The following is an 18,099-nucleotide window of genomic DNA, read 5'->3' on the forward strand; positions in this document are numbered from 1 at the left end:
ATTTTCCCTGGTGCTGGATACTTCTAGGAATTTTCCATAAGCTTGTGTTTGGAAGTACCTATAATGTTTTTGACTAATAGGTTATTCCACACATTATTCCACTAATGTGCTTTCCTTTTATATCTGTGTCATAGCTGGGATAGCTGTTTATTACATTAAAAGAAGTTCGTTCGAACTTCTTTAATTCCAAGTTCGTGTTAGGATTAAATGCAGAATGAAGTTCATCTTTGTGTTACTTATTAAGAAAAAAGAGGGTCTGTTAAGTGTAGGTAAGTTTGGGAAATCCTTATCTCGTTAAGAGAAGCTTTTCTTTTATTGTTTAAACTCCTGTTTCACATACATTTATAAAGTAAACAGAAGCAGAGACTTGGCTTTGTTACAATAATAACAAGCCATTCTTATATATTCATTAATGCAGAACTCTTGTTGGGTGATGTTGGTGTTTGAATGAATAAATGCACTGGGTAGGGTGCATGAAACATCCTGGACTCATCCAGGCTGCCCTGCTGGAGTCTGGACTCTGTGCTGCCATTTTATCTGTATGTTCTAGGGAAGAAGGGAGAATTAGTTAAGCATGAAGCTTCCCATCACACTCAGGGGCGGTATAATGGACACACTCTGAGTGGCTGCCCAGCTCCCAGTTCAACATGCTCTGATCCATAGGCACGGGGTCCCAGCTGCCATCCCCAATATGACTTTGCTTTCTTGGCAATAGCTAATTTTTTTCAGTAGTATCCTCTGAATGTAAACCGGGTCATTTATATTCTCTCTTCTGGAAATTTTACAAATTTAAACTAAAAACAATGGACCTGAGAGTCATTCAGATTGAGTGATGTTAATGCCAACATTCCAAAAGAATAGTTCTCAATCCTGGCTATACATTGAGATCTGCTAGAGAGCTTTTTTTTTTTTTTTTTTTTAAGATTTCATTTATGTATTTGACACAGAGAGAGAGAGCGTGGGAGTGAGCACAAACAGGGAGAGCAGTAGAGGGAGAAGGAGAAGCAGGCTCCCCGCTGAGCAGGGAGGCCAATGTGGGGCTCTATCCCAGGACCCCAGAATCATGACCCAAGCTGAAAGCAGACACTTAACCAACTGAGCCACCCTGGCACCCCTGGGGAGCTTTTTAAGTATACTTATTCATGGACTCCATCCCCAGGGATTCTAATGTAATTTGTTTGAGTAGAGTCTTTGCATTGCTTGGGTTTCAAATTTACCCATGTTGGGGAGGCAAACTTTCCTTTTTTTAATTTTTATTTAAATTTTAGTTAGCTAACATACAGTGCAATATTGGTTTTAGGAGTAGAATTCAGTAACTCATCACTTACATACAATACTCAGTACTCATCACAGTAAGTGCTCTCCTTAATACCCATCATCCATTTAGCCCATCCCCCACCCATCTCCCTCCATCAACCCTGTTTGTTCTCTCCCTTTAAGAGTTTCTTCCATATATTGGGTCACAAATCAGGTCTCAGTCAATACCAAAAGATTGAGATTATTCCCTGCATATTCTCAGACCACAGTGCTTTGAAACTGGAACTCAATAACAAGAAAAACTTGGAAGAAATTCAAACACTCAGAAGCTAAAGACCATCCTGCTTAAGAATGTTTGGGTCAACCAGGAAAGCAAAAAAGAACTTAAACAATTCATGGAAACCAATGAGAACGAAAATACATTGGTCCAAAACCTATGGGATACTGCAAAGGCAGTTTTAAGGAGGAAATACATAGCCATCTAAGCCTCACTCAAAAAAATAGAAAAATCCCAAATTCACCAACTAACTTTACACCTTAAAGAACTGGAGAAAAATCAACAAATGAAGCCTAAGCCACGCATGAGAAGAGAAATAATTAAGATTAGAGCAGAGATCAATGAATTGGAAACCAGAAATACAGTAGAGCAGTTCAACAAAACTAGAAGCTGGTTCTTTGAAAGAATTAATAAGATTGATAAACCGCTGGCCAGACTTACCAAAAGAAAAGAGAAAGGACCCAAATTAATAAAATTATGAATGAAAGGGGAGAGATCATGACTAACAGCAAGGAAATAGAAACAATTATCAGAAATTATTATCAATAACTATATGCCAATAAATTAGGCAACCTGGAAGAAATGGATACCTTCCTGAAAACCTGTAAACTACCAAGACTGAAACAGGAAGAAATTGACAACCTGAATAGACCAATAACCAGTAATGAGATTGAAGCAGTGATCAAAAACCTCCCAAAAAACAAGAGTCCAGGGCCTGATGGATTCCCTGGGGAATTCTACCAAACATTCAAAGAAGAAGTAATACTTATTCTCCTGAAGCTGTTTCAAAAAATAGAAACAGAAGGAAAACTTCCAGACTCATTCTATGAGGCCAGCATTACCTTGATCCCAAAGCCAGGGAAAGACCCCATCAAAAAGGAGAATTTCAGACCAATAGCTCTGATGAATATGGATGCCAAAATTCTCAACAAGATCCTAGCTAATAGGATCCAACAGTACAGTAAAAGGATTATTCATCATGACCCGGTTGTATTTATCCCTGGGCTGCAAGGGTGGTTCAACATTCACAAATCAATGTGATAGAACACATTAATAAGAGGAGGGAGAAGAACCATATGGTCATCTCAATTGATGCAGAAAAAGCATTTGACAAAATACGGCATCCTTTCGTGATTATAACTCTTCAGAGTTTAGGGATAGAGGGAATATTCCTCAGTTTCATAAAAACCATCTATGAAAAGCCCACAGTGACTATCATTCTCAATGGGGAAAAGCTGAGAGCCTTTCCCTTAAGATTAGGAACACGACAGGGATGCCCACTCTCGCCACTGTTGTTCAACATAGTACTAGAAGTCCTAGCAACAGCAATCAGACAACAAAAAGAAATAAAAGGTATTCAAATTGTCAAAGGAGAAGCCAAACTCTCTCTTTTCGCAGATGACATGATACTTTATGTGGAAAACCCGAAAGACTCCACCCCTAAATTACTAGAACTCATATAGCAATTCAGTAATGTGGCAGGATACAAAATCAATACAGAGAAATCAGTTGCTTTCCTACACATTAACAGTGTAATGTAGAAAGAGAAATTAGGGAATTGGTTCCACTTACAGTAGCACCAAAAACCATAGGATACCTTGGAATAAACCTAACCAAAGAGGTGAAGGATCTATACTCTAGAAACTACAGAACACTTACAAAAGAAATTGAAGAAGACACAAAAAGATGGAAAAACATTCAATGCTCATGGATCAAAGAATGAACATTGTTAAAATGTCTATGCTGCCCAGAGCAATCTATACTTTCAACGCCATCCTGATCAAAATACCAATGGCATTTTTCAAAGTGCTGGAACAAAGAATCATAAAACTTGTATGGAACCAGAAAAGACCCCAAATCGCCAAGGAAATGTTGAAAAAGAAAAACAAAGCTGGGGGCATCATGTTGCCTGATTTCAAGTTATACTACAAAGCTGTGGTCACCAGGACAGCATGGCAGAAAAACAGATGCATAAATCAATGGGACAGAATAAAGAGCCCAGATGTGGACCCTCAACTCTATGGTCAACTAACCTTTGACAAAGCAGGAAAAAATATCCATTGGAAAAAAGACAGTCTCTTCAATAAAGGGTGCTGGAAAAATTGGACAGCTCTATACAGAAGAATGAAACGACCATTTGCTTACACCATACACAAAGATAAAATCTAAATGGATGAAAGACCTCAATGTGAGACAGGAATCCATCAAAATCCTAGAGGAGAACATAGTCAACAACCTCTTTGACATTGGCCACAGCAACTTCTTTCAAGATACGTCTCCAAAGGCAAGGAAAACAAAAGTGAAAATGAACTTTTGAGACTTCATCGAGATAAAAAGCCTCTGCACAGCAAAGGAAACAGTCAACAAAACAAAGAGGCAACCCATGGAATGGGAGAAGATATTTGCAAATGACACTACAGATAAAGGGCTGGTATCCAAGATCTATAAAGAACTTCTCAAACTCAACACCCAAAAAACAAATAATCAAGTCAAGAAATGGGCAGAAGACATGAACAGACACTTCTTCAAAGAAGACATACAAATGGCTAACAGACACATGAAAAAATGTTCATCATCATTAACCATCAGGGAAATTCAAATCAAAACCACATTGAGATACCACTTACACCAGTTAGAATGGCAAAAATTGACAAGGCAAGAAACAACAAATGTTGGGGAAGTTGTGGAAAAAGGGAACCCTCTTACACTGTTGGTGGGAATGCAAATTGGTTCAGCCACTTTGGAAAACAGTGTGGAGGTTCCTCAAAAAGTTAAAAATAGAGCTACCCTGTGACCCAGCAACTACACTACTGGGTATTTACCCCAAAGATACAGATGTAGTGAAAATAAGGGTCACATGCACCCCAATGTTCATAGCAGCAATGTCCATAATAGCTAAACTGGAAGGAGCCGAGATGCTCTTCAACAGACAAATGGATAAAGAAGATGTGGTCCATATATACAATGGAATATTACTCAGCCATCAGAAAGGATGAATACCCAACATTTACATCAACATGGATGGAACTGGAGGAGATTATGCTAAGTGAAATAAGTTAAGTAGAGAAAGTCAATTATCATATGGTTTCACTTATTTGTGGAACATAAGGAACAGCATGGAGGACATTAGGAGAAGGAAGGGAAAAGTGAAGGGGGGAAATCAGAGGGGGAGATGAACCATGAGAGACTATGGACTCTGAGAAACAAACTGAGGGTTTTAGAGGGGAGGGCGTGGGGGAATGGGTTAGCCTGGTGATGGGTATTAAGGAGGGCACGTACTGCATGGAGCACTGGGTGTTACATGAAAACAGTGAATCATGGAACACTACATCAAAAACTAATGATGTATTGTATGGTGACTAACATAACATAAAAAAAATAAATAAGCGTCTCTTATGGTTTGTTTCCCTCTCTCCCTTTTTCTCCCTTCCCATATGTTCATCTGTTTTATTTCTTAAATTCCACATAGGAGTGAAATCATATGGTATTTGTCTTTCTCTGAATTACTTATTTTGCTTAGCATAATACATTCTAGCTCCATCCACCTTATTGCAAATGGCAAGATTTCATTATTTTGATGGCTGAGTGATATTCTATTGCATATATATATATATATATATATATATATATATATATATATATATACCACCTCTTCTTCATCCATTCATTAGTTGATGGACATTTGGTCTCTCTCCATAGTTTGGCTATTGTTGATAATGCTGCTATGTGCATGTACCCATTTGAATCTGTATTTTTGTATCCTTTGTGTAAATACCTAGTAGTTCAATTGCTGGATCATAGCATAGCTCTATTGTTAGTTTTTTGAGGAACCTCCATACTGTTCATCAGTTTTCATTCCCACCAACAGTGCAAGAGAGTTCCCCTTTCTCTACAGCCTCACCAACAGCTGTTGTTTCTTGTGTTGTTAATTTTAGCCATTCTGACAGGTGTGAGATGGTATTTCACTATGGTTTTGATTTGTATTTCCCTGATAATGAGTGACATTGAGCATCTTTTCATGTGTCTGCCATCTAGGTGTCTTCCTTGGGAAAGTGTCTATTCATGTCTTCTGCCCATTTTTTAATAGGATTTTTTGTTTTTTGGGTGTTGAGTTTGATAAGTTCTCTATAGATTTTGGATACTAACCCTTTATCAGATATGTCATTTGTAAATATATTCTCCCATTTTGTAAGCTGCCTTTTAGTTTTGTTGATTGTTTCCTTCACCGTGCAGAAGATTTCTATCTTGATGAAGTCCCATTGTTCATTTTTGCTTTTGTTTCCCTTGCCTCCAGCGATGTGTCTAGTAAGAAGTTGCTGTAGTTGAGATCGAAGAGGTTGCTGACTGTGTTCTTCTCTAGGATTTTGATGGTTTCCTTTGTCACATTTAGGTCTTTCATCTATTTTGAGTCTATTTTTGTGTATGGTGTAAGAAAATGGTCCAGTTTCATTCTTCTGCATGTTGCTGTCCAGTTTTCTATCCACCATTTGTCCAAGAGGCTTTTTTTCCATTGGATATTCTTTCCTGCTTTGTGAAAGATTAGTTGACCATATACCTGTGGGTCCATTTCTGGGTTTTTTTATTCTGTTCCATTGATCTGTGTGTCTGTTTTTTGTGCCAGTACCATACTGTCTTGATGACTACAGCTTTGTAATATAGCTTGAAATCCAGAATTGTGATACTTCCAGTTTTGTTTTTCTTTTTCAGAATTGCTTTGGGTATTTGGGGTCTTTTGTGGTTCCATACAAGTTTTAGAGTTGTTTGTTCTAGCTCTGTGAAAAATGCTGGTGGTATTTTGACAGGGATTGCATTAAATGTGTAGATTGCTTTTTAACAATATTTGTTCTTCCAATCCATGATCGTGGAATGCTTTTCCATTTCTTTGTTCCTCTTCAATTTCTTTCATTTGTGTTCTATAGTTTTCAGAGTACAGCTCTTTTACCTCTTTAGTTAGGTTTATTCCTAGGTATCTTATTGTTTTGGTGCAATTGCAAATGGGATTGATTCCTTGACTTCTTTTTCTGCTGCTTCATTATTGGTGTATAGAAATGCAACAGATTTCTGTAAGTTGATTTTATATCCTGTGACTTTGCTGAATTCATGTGTTAGTTCTAGCAATTTTTTGGTGAGTCTTTTGGGTTTTCTACGAAGGGTATCATGTCATCTGCAAATAGTGAAAGTTTGACATCTTCCTTGCCGATTTGGATGCCTTTTATTTCTTTTTGTTGTCTGATTGCTGAGACTAAGATTTCCAGTACTATGTTAAATAGTAATGGTGAGAGTGGACATCTTTGTCTTGTTTCTGACCATAGGGGAAAGGCTTTCAGTTTTTCCCCATTGAGGATATCAGCTGTGGGTCTTTTGTATATGGCCTTTATGATGTTGAGGTATGTTCCATCTGGGCCTACTTTGTTGTGGGTTTTTATTGAGAAAGGATGCTGTATTTTGTCAAGTGCTTTTTCTGCATCTATTGACAGGATCACATGGTTCTTATCCTTTATTTTATTGACATGGTATGTCACTTCCATTTTTTGGAACAGTTTGAGAAGAATACATATTAACTCTTCCTTAAATGTCTGGTAGAATTCCCCTGGGAAGCCATCTGGGCCAGGACTTTTGTTTCTTGGGAGATTTTTGATTACCTATTCAATGTCTTTGCTGGTTATGGGTCTGTTCAAATTTTCTATACCTGTTTTAGTTTTGGTAATTTGTAAGTTTCTAGGAATTTGTCTATTTCTTCCAAATTGCCCAGTTTGTTGGCATATAATTTTTCATAGTATTCCCTTATAATTGTTTGTATTTCTTTGTGTTGGTTGTGATCGCTCCTCTTCTTTCATTTGTGATTTTATCTATTTGGGTCTTTTGGGTCTTTTCTCTTTTCTTTCTGATAAGTCTGGCTAGGGGTTTATCTATTTTATTCATTCTTTCAAAGAACTTGCTCTTAGTTTCATTGATCTGTTTTGATGGGTTTTTTGGTTTGTTTGTTTCTATATCATTTATTTCTGCTCTAATCTTTATTATTTCCCTTCTGCTGGTTTTAGGCTTTATTTGCTGTTCCTTTTCTAGCTCCATTAGGTGTAAGGTTGGGTTGAGTATTTGAGACTTTTTTTGCTTCTTGTAGGTTTGTATTGCAATATATCCCCCTCTTAGGACTTCCTTTGCTGCAGGTTTGGACTGTTGTGTTTTCATTTTCATTTGCTTCCATATATTTTTTTATTTAATCTTTAATTTCCTGGTTAACCCATTCATTCTTTAGTAGGATGTTCTTCAACCTCTGTATTTGAGGTCTTCCAAATTTTTTTCTTGTGGTTGACTTCAAGTTTCATAACGTTGTGGTCTGAAAATATGCTTGGTATGATCTTGATCTTTTTGTACTTGTTGAGGGCTGGTTTGTGACCCAGTATGTGATCTATTCTGGAGAATGTTCAATGTGCACTCGAAAAGAATGTGTATTCTGCTGCTTTAGGATGAAATGTTCTGAATATATCTGTTAAGTCCATCCAGTCCAGGATATTTCAAAGCCATTGTTTCCTTGTTGATTTCCTGCTCAGCTGATCTGTCCATTGTTGTAAGTGGGTGTTAAAGTCCCCTACTATTATTGTATTATTATCAATGAGTTTCTTTGTGTTTATTATTCATTGATTTATCTTGGTTCTAGAATTTTAAATTTTGGCCTGACTAGATTTCATTTCTTTTATCTCTGTAGTAAGACATTCTCTAATGTCTTCTGTGCTTTTTTCAAGCCCAGCTAGTATCCTTATAATCATTGTTTTAAAATCTAGTTCAAACATCTTACTTATATCTGTATTGATTAAATCCCTGGCCATGAGTCCTACTTCCTGTTCTTTCTTTTGGGGTGAATTTCTATATCTCATCATTTTGTCTAGAAGAGAAAAAAAAAAAACCAATAAAACAAAACCCCCCAAAACCCCCCTAGATCTTGGGTGTGTTTTGGTCTGCTTGTTTATTTCTTTTGTTTATTTAGTTTATTTTATTTGACAGAGACACAGCGAGAGAGGGAACACAAGCGGGGGAATGGGAGAGGGAGAAGCAGGCCTCCTGCCTAGCAGGGAGCCTGATGTGGGGCTTGATCCCAGGACCCTGGGATTGCCACCTGAGCTGAAGGCAGACGCTTTAATGACTGAGCTACCCAGGCACCCTCTGGTCTGCTTGTTTAAAGAATCTTCCAAAAGGTGGTCACTTTTTTACTTGTAGACTTGCACTTTTTGTTCTCTCAGATCTCCGGTTGATTCTTTAGGTGTTCAGAATGATTTGATAACTATTTAGCTGTGTTCAAGGGACAAGGCAAGCTTAGGGTCCCCCTACTCTTCTGCCATCTTAACTCCTCCCATGAAAACTTTATTCTACCCTTCTTAATTCTTTGGCTAGTCTAATAATCAAATTAACATAGGACAGATTAATAAGAGAAAAACAAATTTAATCCTCCACAAAGAAAATGAAACTCAAGGATAAACTGGGCAGTTGAGGCTTATATGCCATCTTGAGCTAAGGAATGGGATAGCGGCCTGGGACTTCAGTGGGGAGGTGGGTGACTCATAGGGCCATAAGAAGAGCAGATGTATGGTAATTAGATTTTTGTTCTGCCATACAGATAGGTCATTCAGTTTTAAAAAAGAAAAGTTATCTATTGGTAATAGATCTCTTTCTGGGCCAGGTCCCCTCTCTAAATTCTTTTAGGTAGTTTAAGGGAGAGTTAAAAGGTTTTCTCGAATCTGCTGGATCTTGATTGCCTCAAAATAGTCCACATGCCAAAGTAACACATTCTGGGGAAACTTGTTCTGAACCCTTTCACCCATGTGATTCTATTATGTAATCAAGGTTAAAAATCAATGCACTATTGGAAATTGCCAAAGAAGCCCCTGGAACAGCACAGAATCCTTCTATTGTCCTTCTCTCTCTCTCTTTTCTCCTCCCTCCTTCCCTTCCTCCCTCCCTCTTTCATAGGTGTCTCTGAATCTAGCCCAAGTTAGTATTTATTCCTTACTACTAGAAGAATCATAATTATTATGGATTGAGGGGGAGAAGAATATACCACCTCAAAATATGCCTCTTAGGCATAAGGATTATTTTAGGCTGTTTATTTATTTTATTTTTTAAAAACATTTTATTTATCTGACAGAGAGAGAGAGTGCACAGAAGCAGGGAGAAGGGGAGAGGGAGAAGCAGGCTCCCTGCTCAGCAGGGAGCCTGATGCAGGTCTTGATCCCAGCACCCTGGGATCATGATCTGAGCTGAAGTCAGACACTTAACCGACTGAGCCACCCTGGTGCCCTGAGGCTGTTTAGTTTTTAAGAAACAACAGACACAGTGGAAGTTACCCCTTTGTAAGAGACACTTACATGTATAACTGAAATCTCCATTTCTAAGGGTATCTCCCTCTGTACCAGGAAGAGGGGGTTGACCAAGTCTGTAGAAACTCTTATCAAAGGGGAAGGCACTGAGGAATTTGCATAACAACCATATCCTTGTTTTCTGTGACCTGGTAACCTCCCATAAATGTCTTCCTAACCCGCCAATATCTTCTTTTGTCTTCACCTGGAGACATTATTTAAGGTGATGGCCTGGGCCATTTCAACGAGTTACTCAGTTTTCCTGGGTATCTCTCATGCATATAGGAGACATAGTTGTTATTAAACTTGTTTGGTTTTCTTCTGTTAATCTGCCTTCTTATCACAGAGGTGTCTCAGCCAAGAATCTAGAAGGGTAGAGGGTAGAGGAAAAATTATTTTTCCTCCCCCATAAGATGATATCCATGTCAAGATTACCATCTTTGGAATTTTTTTTGTTCATAGAAATATATCACTTAGCTACATAACCTCCCATTTTGTTATTATGGATATGGGTTTTTTTTTTTCAAGATTTTATTTATGAGAGAGAGAGAGCATGTGTGAGTGGGGGGTGGGGTAGAGGGAGAGAATCTTCATGTAGACTCCCCGTTGAGTGCAGAGTCCAATGCAGGGCTCGATCCCCAACCCATGAGATCATGACCTGAGCTGAAACCAAGAGTTGGACACCCAACTGACTGAGCCACCCAGGCACCCCATGGATCTGGGTTTTTAAAAAATTGCTATTTTGTGTTTTCCAGTATTTCCCTAACACGTCCTGCATATTCCCCTTAAGATATGAATATTTTGTTTTTTTAAGGTTTTCAGGCACTAATTCTATTCCCTTATTTTAGCTTCCTATTTTTATGTCTGCATAATTCTTGTCATACTGCCCAGATTGTAACTTTTGGGAGCAAACAATAAAGATAGAATGCCTTGATTTGCATTGGGTGAACTGGAGTTTAAATCTCTTCTCTTCACTCCCAGTAGCCCCAATGTGTGTATATGTGTTTGTGTATGCATGTACGCATACGTGTACGTGTGTATTTTAGTATAAGTGCGGTGCCACTCCTCACACCTTAATGTATTATAAAATATCTCATTTATCTTTCTTCTTTTTCTGGCTGTCCTTCATTTTCCTTATTTGCTCTCCACATGATTCCAAAAAGATGAGAAACTTAATATGAGCATTTGTGTTGCTTACTGTCAGCCTGAAAAACAATTGCCAAAAAACTCTATTGGTTTGTATCATCAAACCTACATAGATTCACACACACACACACACACACACACACACACACACACACACACAATCAAATTTTAGTGTAACCAAATTGCCAGATATGCCTTTGGCATGGCTGCCTTGTCGGTGACCAGCTGAGACTTGTGATACAGGACTCAGGGTGTGTATGCTCCCCAGCTGTACTGACCAGCTGGCAGATGGCCCCATGCTGGCACAGCGGTACTGTTAGCCCCACCAGCAAGCCATTCCACCCAGAAATAGAACGAGAGGGTTGATTTCTCCCTCTGCACTGTCAGCAGATATGTCCCTTCAAAATCACTTAGGATACTTTCGTAAGTATGAAGGAGCTCCATTTATTAGCTAAACTTATCTAATAGCCTTATAGCCTTATTTAAGGTTGGGAGGACCCAGTGATTTTTAATTGAAAATGTTGGTTGTGAACTGCTATGAGATTTAATAATTTTATTTCTGTCTTAAAATTCCATTACCCAGGATTGAGCCAAAGTGCTTTTGTGAGTCACTTGGATTCATCTCCTGGCCAGCTGCACATTTGATTTTGAATTACTGTGCTGCCTGCATCCAAGGAAATGCCCACTGTTCTCTCCTCTACACATGACATCCTTTCTAGTTTCTGTTTTAAAGTGAGGGATGATAAACTGGGCTGGTAATCAAGAGATAATCAAAAGATAAATACAATCGAGAGATAAATATTTGGATTACATTTCTATCACAAAGCGTTGCTTGACATCTGATTTAAGTAGGTTGGGATTTGATGGTAATTAACTGAAAAATTGTTGTACCATTCATCACTAAGCCACCCAAAGATATCCAGCCTTCAGGAGTTATCATTCCTTTAATACTCACAAACAAACCAAATATACTCACGGCCCATCTCACATGTAATTGGGAGTTCCTGTATCTCTAGGAAGCAGGGGCAGGGGGTCTAAACTTCCTAGCAGGTCTTCCTTTGGTTTCCTGCTATGCTAAATTCCTGTTTGTTGCCCTGAATCTGATTTCTTGGCCTGTGTCTTCCCTTCTGTTTTTTCATCAATTATGGAAGGCAATTTTGCTTTTAATTTTCTACCAGTTTTCTCTTTCCAAGACGGTCTACCTAATCAACTTCTACTGAAAATTTAGAGGTAAAGAGTTGTGTGCGTATGTGTATATTATGGGCTGAATTATTCCCCCCCCACTCATATATTGAAGTCTTAACCTCCATTACCTTAGAAAGTGACTGTATTTGAAGGTAGGGTTTTTAAAGAGGTAATTAAATTTAAACAACATCATTGGTGTGGACCTTAATCCAATAGGACTGATGTTATTATAAGAAGAGATTAGGACACAGGCATGCCCAGCAAAAATGACCATGTGAGGATACAGAGAGGAAGATGACCGTCTACCAGCCAAGGAAATAGGCCTCAGGAGAAATCAACCCGCTTGACACTCTCATTTCAGACTTCTAGCCTCCAAAAGTGTGAGAAAATAAATTTCTGTGGTTTAAAACACCCAATCTGTGGTAATTTGTGATGGGGGCAGCCCTAGGAAACTAATACAAGGCGTTATATCAGAACAGAGCACAGCACGAGAAACAATTCACAACTGAGCAGTAGCCATCTTTACTTCAAAGATGTCTTTGGCTTCCCTCACCACTGAAGATTCCTCATGGCTGTCTTTCCTTCTTATGATCTTGTCTTTTTTTTTCATGTTGTCAGTGTCTTCCTTTCTCTTCAGACCTCTTTATCTCTCCCTGATTCTTTCTCTAAGGAGGAGGAACTCTCATTTTTGTCCAGGAGAATGGAATTCTTAGGGAAGCACAAGGCTGGGTGCGTCCTTGAGGCACAGAGAGACCTGGCGACTCCACCACATCCCAGCTGTGGGCTTTGGGTAGCTTACCGAAGCCTCCATTCAACAGGTTCTTCTCTGTAAATTGGGGATGGCAATGGCACTTCTCTTACTGAGTTGTTTTGATGATTAAATAAAACAGTGCATGTGAAGCACTCAGCAGAGTCCTAAGCTCAACAAACACCAGTTCCTACAACGTCATCATCCCACCAAGTGGTACATTAGTAGATGGAGAAAAAGGATGATAAATTGATGCCAGTGCCCAACCAGCCTGCATGTAAATACTAAACAAGATCACATTTCCTTTGATATACAAATGGGCCAGGCAGACTCTTCTCTTTGAATTAGCACATCTCTTCTTTTATGAGTTCAGCTGTCTACTCCTCAGGGCTCCTGTGCAGGCACCTAGGTTCTTTGAAGGCCTGACAGCACTAAAGTGGGCGAATACAAAGGAGCCACTGAACAGGTATCTTGCTTGCCTGCAGTACAGAGCTCAAGTTGTCCTTCTGGCTCACAGAAGGTTCGGTCCAATTCATAGAGTAGGAGAACAGAAAGGAGTCTGGGGCAGGAATCTTAGTTAAGAATAAATAATGTCTGTGTGTGTATGTGTGCGTCTTTCTTGGGGGCACAGTATACCAGTAAATAGCAGGATACAGAGATCTAACCCTTGTCACCTTTACTAAAACCAATAGAAATTTTGTTGGTGTTACTGAGGCACAGGTAGAAACAGCCTGTGCTAATTAAGTTGCTGGCCCCAGCAACTTAAGACCGACCAGCCTGCAAGGTTGGCTTCCTCACCGCCAGGGTGGGGCCCCCTTTGTAACTCACAAATGGTGAGTGAAACTGTAAGAGGCCAGCAGCCAGAGTCCCCCCAAAGATGTGCAATCCCAGAGAAATGATGCTTTAAGCACCCAATGCAAGAAGATTGATTCCCAAGTGACACCAGTCTGTGGCCGCTAGGGATCTAAGTTGTGCAAAGGTGTCAATACATTCTGGCATCGAAACTTGATTTCATCTCCTTTGAAAGCTTTCCCTATTATGTGTAGTTAATGAAAGGCATTGAGAAGAAAGCACCATTCAAACCTTGACTTTTTGTCTAATATGAATCCTTACAATTTCTCACACAGAGCTTTTAGGGGGTAGTTATTAATTACACACATTATGGATTATACAATCAATATGCCTGAATTCCTCTAAATTATCCCATAATTTGATCACAGAGTAACTCAGTTAACAAGGCAGAAATAACTTTTAAATGATGCCTAATTACCACCCTAACCACCAGATGTCAGTTTTCAAATGCAGGTCACAGATCAAAAGGCATTTTTTACAATTGTAGGGGACGGAACGGTGGCTGGTGAAGGAAGTTCAACAGTCCTGGTACATGACTTCCTGGGGAGTATGTCTGGAAATGAGAGCAGCATGGTAGGAACTTCATTTCCATTTGAACAGTGCTGACTGGATGATGGAGCTGGTGTGTGTCTGTGTGCTTTGTGATAGTCACGGTATCCTGTGATGATAGTGAGCTTCCTGTGATAGATTTGTGTGCTTCCTATGATAGACAGGGATCCTGTGATGAGGGAGTTGGTGCATGTCACGGTCTGCCTGGACCCCAGAAACCATCATGAGATCCCCAAATAGATGTTGAGTTGAACTGAATACCCCTGGCAGTGTTGCCCTGTAGGTGACGAGGTGGCTGTATGGTGGACGTGAAGGGTGGGAGGGCAGTGAGGAATCTTTCGTGTTCTCTCCAAGCGGTGCATCCCTCCCACAACAGCCAGCAACCCAGGGACTGCATGACTTTCAACAGAGCCCCTCAATCCTGTGAAATTTGAAAATTTGAAACTATACATCCTTCTCCACCTGAAGGCGCCCCTTGGTGTGAGATCAGTAAAACTATTCTCATTTGTATGAAAGAAGATGTAGCCTTGCCATGAATGTTTTTGGTTTTCTAAATTGGCCCTCCTGTATAAACTGAGGTATAGCCTGATTTTCTGACTTCCTGATTCCAGGCTCATGGGGGTGCTGAGGAGGGTGGGTTGGTGTGGTAAAGGCAGTGTGCTCTTTGAAGTTACAGGGACTTGTCTTCTAATCAGAGAGTCTCCACTTTTTTTTTTTACTTTGAGCAGGATAAACTGAGGGGAAAATGTAGATGCCGACACCTCTTTCTTAGAGTTATTGTGAAGACGATATGAAACACTGTTACTACTGCCTGTGGTAGGTCACAGTAACCTGCAGCGCTCACCCCGGCATCATCAATGTTGTCCATCATCAGAACCGTCTTCTCTGCTCATAGTTTCATAAACATATGAAGCCCATTGCTGACCGGCAGTGTGTGCTTATCCCCCGCTTCTGTATTTTGTTCCATCTTCTAGATCACACCTGTTCTCCCAGGTGGGGCTTGAGTCTAATCTGCGCCTCGCCTCACGCCTCCTGCCCAGGACAAGCCTCCTCTGTTCCACTCTGAGCTTGCCTTGCTACTGTTTGTTGCCCTGTCTTCTAACCTTTTCTTCTATCTGCTTTTTCTCCCCACTGAAGGTTCTGGAAGGCAAGAACTTGCCTCACTCTGTGTTAGCCTTGTTGGTTCTATACCAAGTAGAGTCCATATAATAAGAGGTCAATACTTACTTGAACGATGAATAAAAACATATGCAAATTGTTAAGTATATTCTCTTGGTGATGTCAGTGGATATGGAGTAAAACACACAGAATGTAGTTGGGAAAAACCTCTGAACTCACCCAGTCCACCTTCCATTTAACAGGTAGGGAAACTGAAACCCAGAAAAGCAATAGGCACTTGTACTCAGAGTTTTAACTTAACCTGTATTCCTATTGCCTGAACTATATCTTGTTCAGTAAAAGTACACAGAAGTTTTATGTCATAATAAACCTAAACATGCGGCATTTCGGTAGAAGCATATTGGATTCTTTGTATGTGGACTGCCAGAAAATGTCTCCTTAAAAAAAAAACCCTGAATTTTTTTTTTTTAAACCAGGAACAATCCAGCATACTGACATTTATGCTCCCAGACCAGACCACTATATATCTGTGTGCTCATTAGAGTGGGAACTTTTAGCTGCCTGCCCTGCCTCTTTTTTCCTTTCTAATAATCCTGGATTTTTGTTCAGGTCGACTTTCCTCCTTCATGCAGCCCATGAGATTCAGAGGAAGCTGCCTCAGTTTGGCTCCAGGGAAGGAACATGATCTAAGACTTTAAGCCAATCCGATTAATTTTGGAGTCAGCCAGTTTGAGAATGGATATGTTTTAGTATTTTGACCAATGAGCCAAGAAAAATGGTTTTTCAGGGCTTTATGAGAAAATCCTTCTCCCCCTCCTAGGATCCTTCTGGGAACCATTCTCTCTCTCCCACTGAATGTGAATAGCATGCCATGCGGCCCAGACTTGTATTGGAAGCATCCTAAGGCCATGAAAGGAACCAGCCTTGAGATAAAACAGCATTGTGGACAGGCTCTTCATGATATTGTCCAGCTGTGGATCAGCAACAACACCACCACTTGTGGGCCTCATGTGACACTAGATAATAGAGTTCCTTAATGTTGAAATCTATTGCTCGCCTAACATTCTAACAGAAGTGCTCATGGGTAGATATTTTCCTGTACATTCAAAATGGTTCCCTGGCAGGTAATGAAATACGATATCAGCTGTAATATAAATTAAAACACTTACAAACTCTCCAGGGAGTTCTGAACTATTTAAATGCTTCAGAGCATGGTTAGAGATTTCCAGAATAGTGACTTCTTAAATATCACTGAAACTCCTACCAGCCCTAAGGGTCTATGACTCTGAATGCTAAAGCTTCATGGATACCAGCTTGGAACAAGCTCTTGGTGGAAGTGGAGAATTTTGTAGGTCTGATGTAGATCGGGGTTGATAAGGATGATGGGGAAGGAAGAGCTCTTAGCATGCACAGTGAAGATAAAACTCCTTAATGCCTTTATTAAATTTCTGAGAAATCTCTTGTTTGCATGATACGACTTAATAATAATGTCATAATATTAATTGTTATACATTTTGTGCCAAATAACGTATAAACATTTGCCCATTTAATTATTCTAGCTACCGTGGTGTTGTTATCCCTATTTAGTAGAGAGGTAAACTGAGACTTACACAAATTAAGAACCATGACAAAAATCCAACAGACGGAAGATAGAAAAGGGGGCCACCATTTCAGCTTCTGAGTGGTTTTTCTTTAAAACCTGGGCTATCAGCCAATATACTATATTGCCTTAAAACAACATTATTATTTTGCTAATTTATTCATAGTGAGCAATGAATATTCACTAAGTGCCAGGCACTGTTCTAGGCCCAGTAGAATACATTAGTAAATAAAATAAGGTTGTGCTGTTGCGGAGCTTACATTCTAGTAGGGGAGGATGCACTAAAAAAACAAGTGCAGAAACATAGGTACTTTTGTGTATATAATGCATACACGATGTAAAATGTAATGAGGATAGCCAGAACTCTTTCTGTGTGACCTCTTTACAAAAATATTAACATCTAGTGGGTCAAGGTGTAGAGCTAATAAACAAAAAACTGGTGCATTTCAGAGATGGGCCAGGGCTTTGGTAGGGATGGCTACACCTGCGGAGTCTGAGCATCGCCAGCTGCTCCCCCAGGACACTATTTCAGTTGGCCACCCGCCCCCCGCCCCAAGTTAGCCATGTGCCACCGAAAAGCTGGGATCAAAAATGGCCATATGCCCGAGAAAATGCAACGGGACTTGGTGGAGTGTATTACCCAGGCATTGGAGGAATATAGAGAAGACCACTGCGGCCCATATTCAGGAGTTTGATAAGAAGTACAACCCCAAATGTCGCTGCAACGTGTGGAGGAACTGCGGTAGTCACGTGACACACGGAACCAAACGCTTCATCTACTTTCACCTGGGCCAGGTGGCCATGCTTCTGTTCCAACCTGGTTAAAGTTACGGACTGTGTCACACACCCAGGGATCGGTCCAAAAACAAGGACTAAAGCCTACCTTTCAAATACCAGAGACTGAAGTCTTCGACCTCGTCTAAGGGAACGCCTTGATCTTTGAACCTTTATTGTGTTGTTTTGTACAGGGCATTCTCTGTACGAATTTATGGTGTTTATAGAAAAATTAGCAAAA

At 39.8% G+C, this 18,099-nt stretch overlaps 1 pseudogene; it reads left to right on the forward strand.

The window, feature by feature from the left end:
- The first annotated feature begins 17,647 nt into the window (after positions 1–17,647).
- LOC112822104 (dynein light chain 1, cytoplasmic-like) lies at positions 17,648–17,909 on the forward strand (annotated as a pseudogene).
- Positions 17,910–18,099: the final 190 nt, after the last annotated feature.

This window comes from Callorhinus ursinus, unplaced genomic scaffold (assembly GCF_003265705.2).
Source record: "Callorhinus ursinus isolate GAN/ISIS: 27379988/994484 unplaced genomic scaffold, GSC_fseal_2.0 scaffold1, whole genome shotgun sequence".
NCBI classification, from domain to species: domain Eukaryota; kingdom Metazoa; phylum Chordata; class Mammalia; order Carnivora; family Otariidae; genus Callorhinus; species Callorhinus ursinus.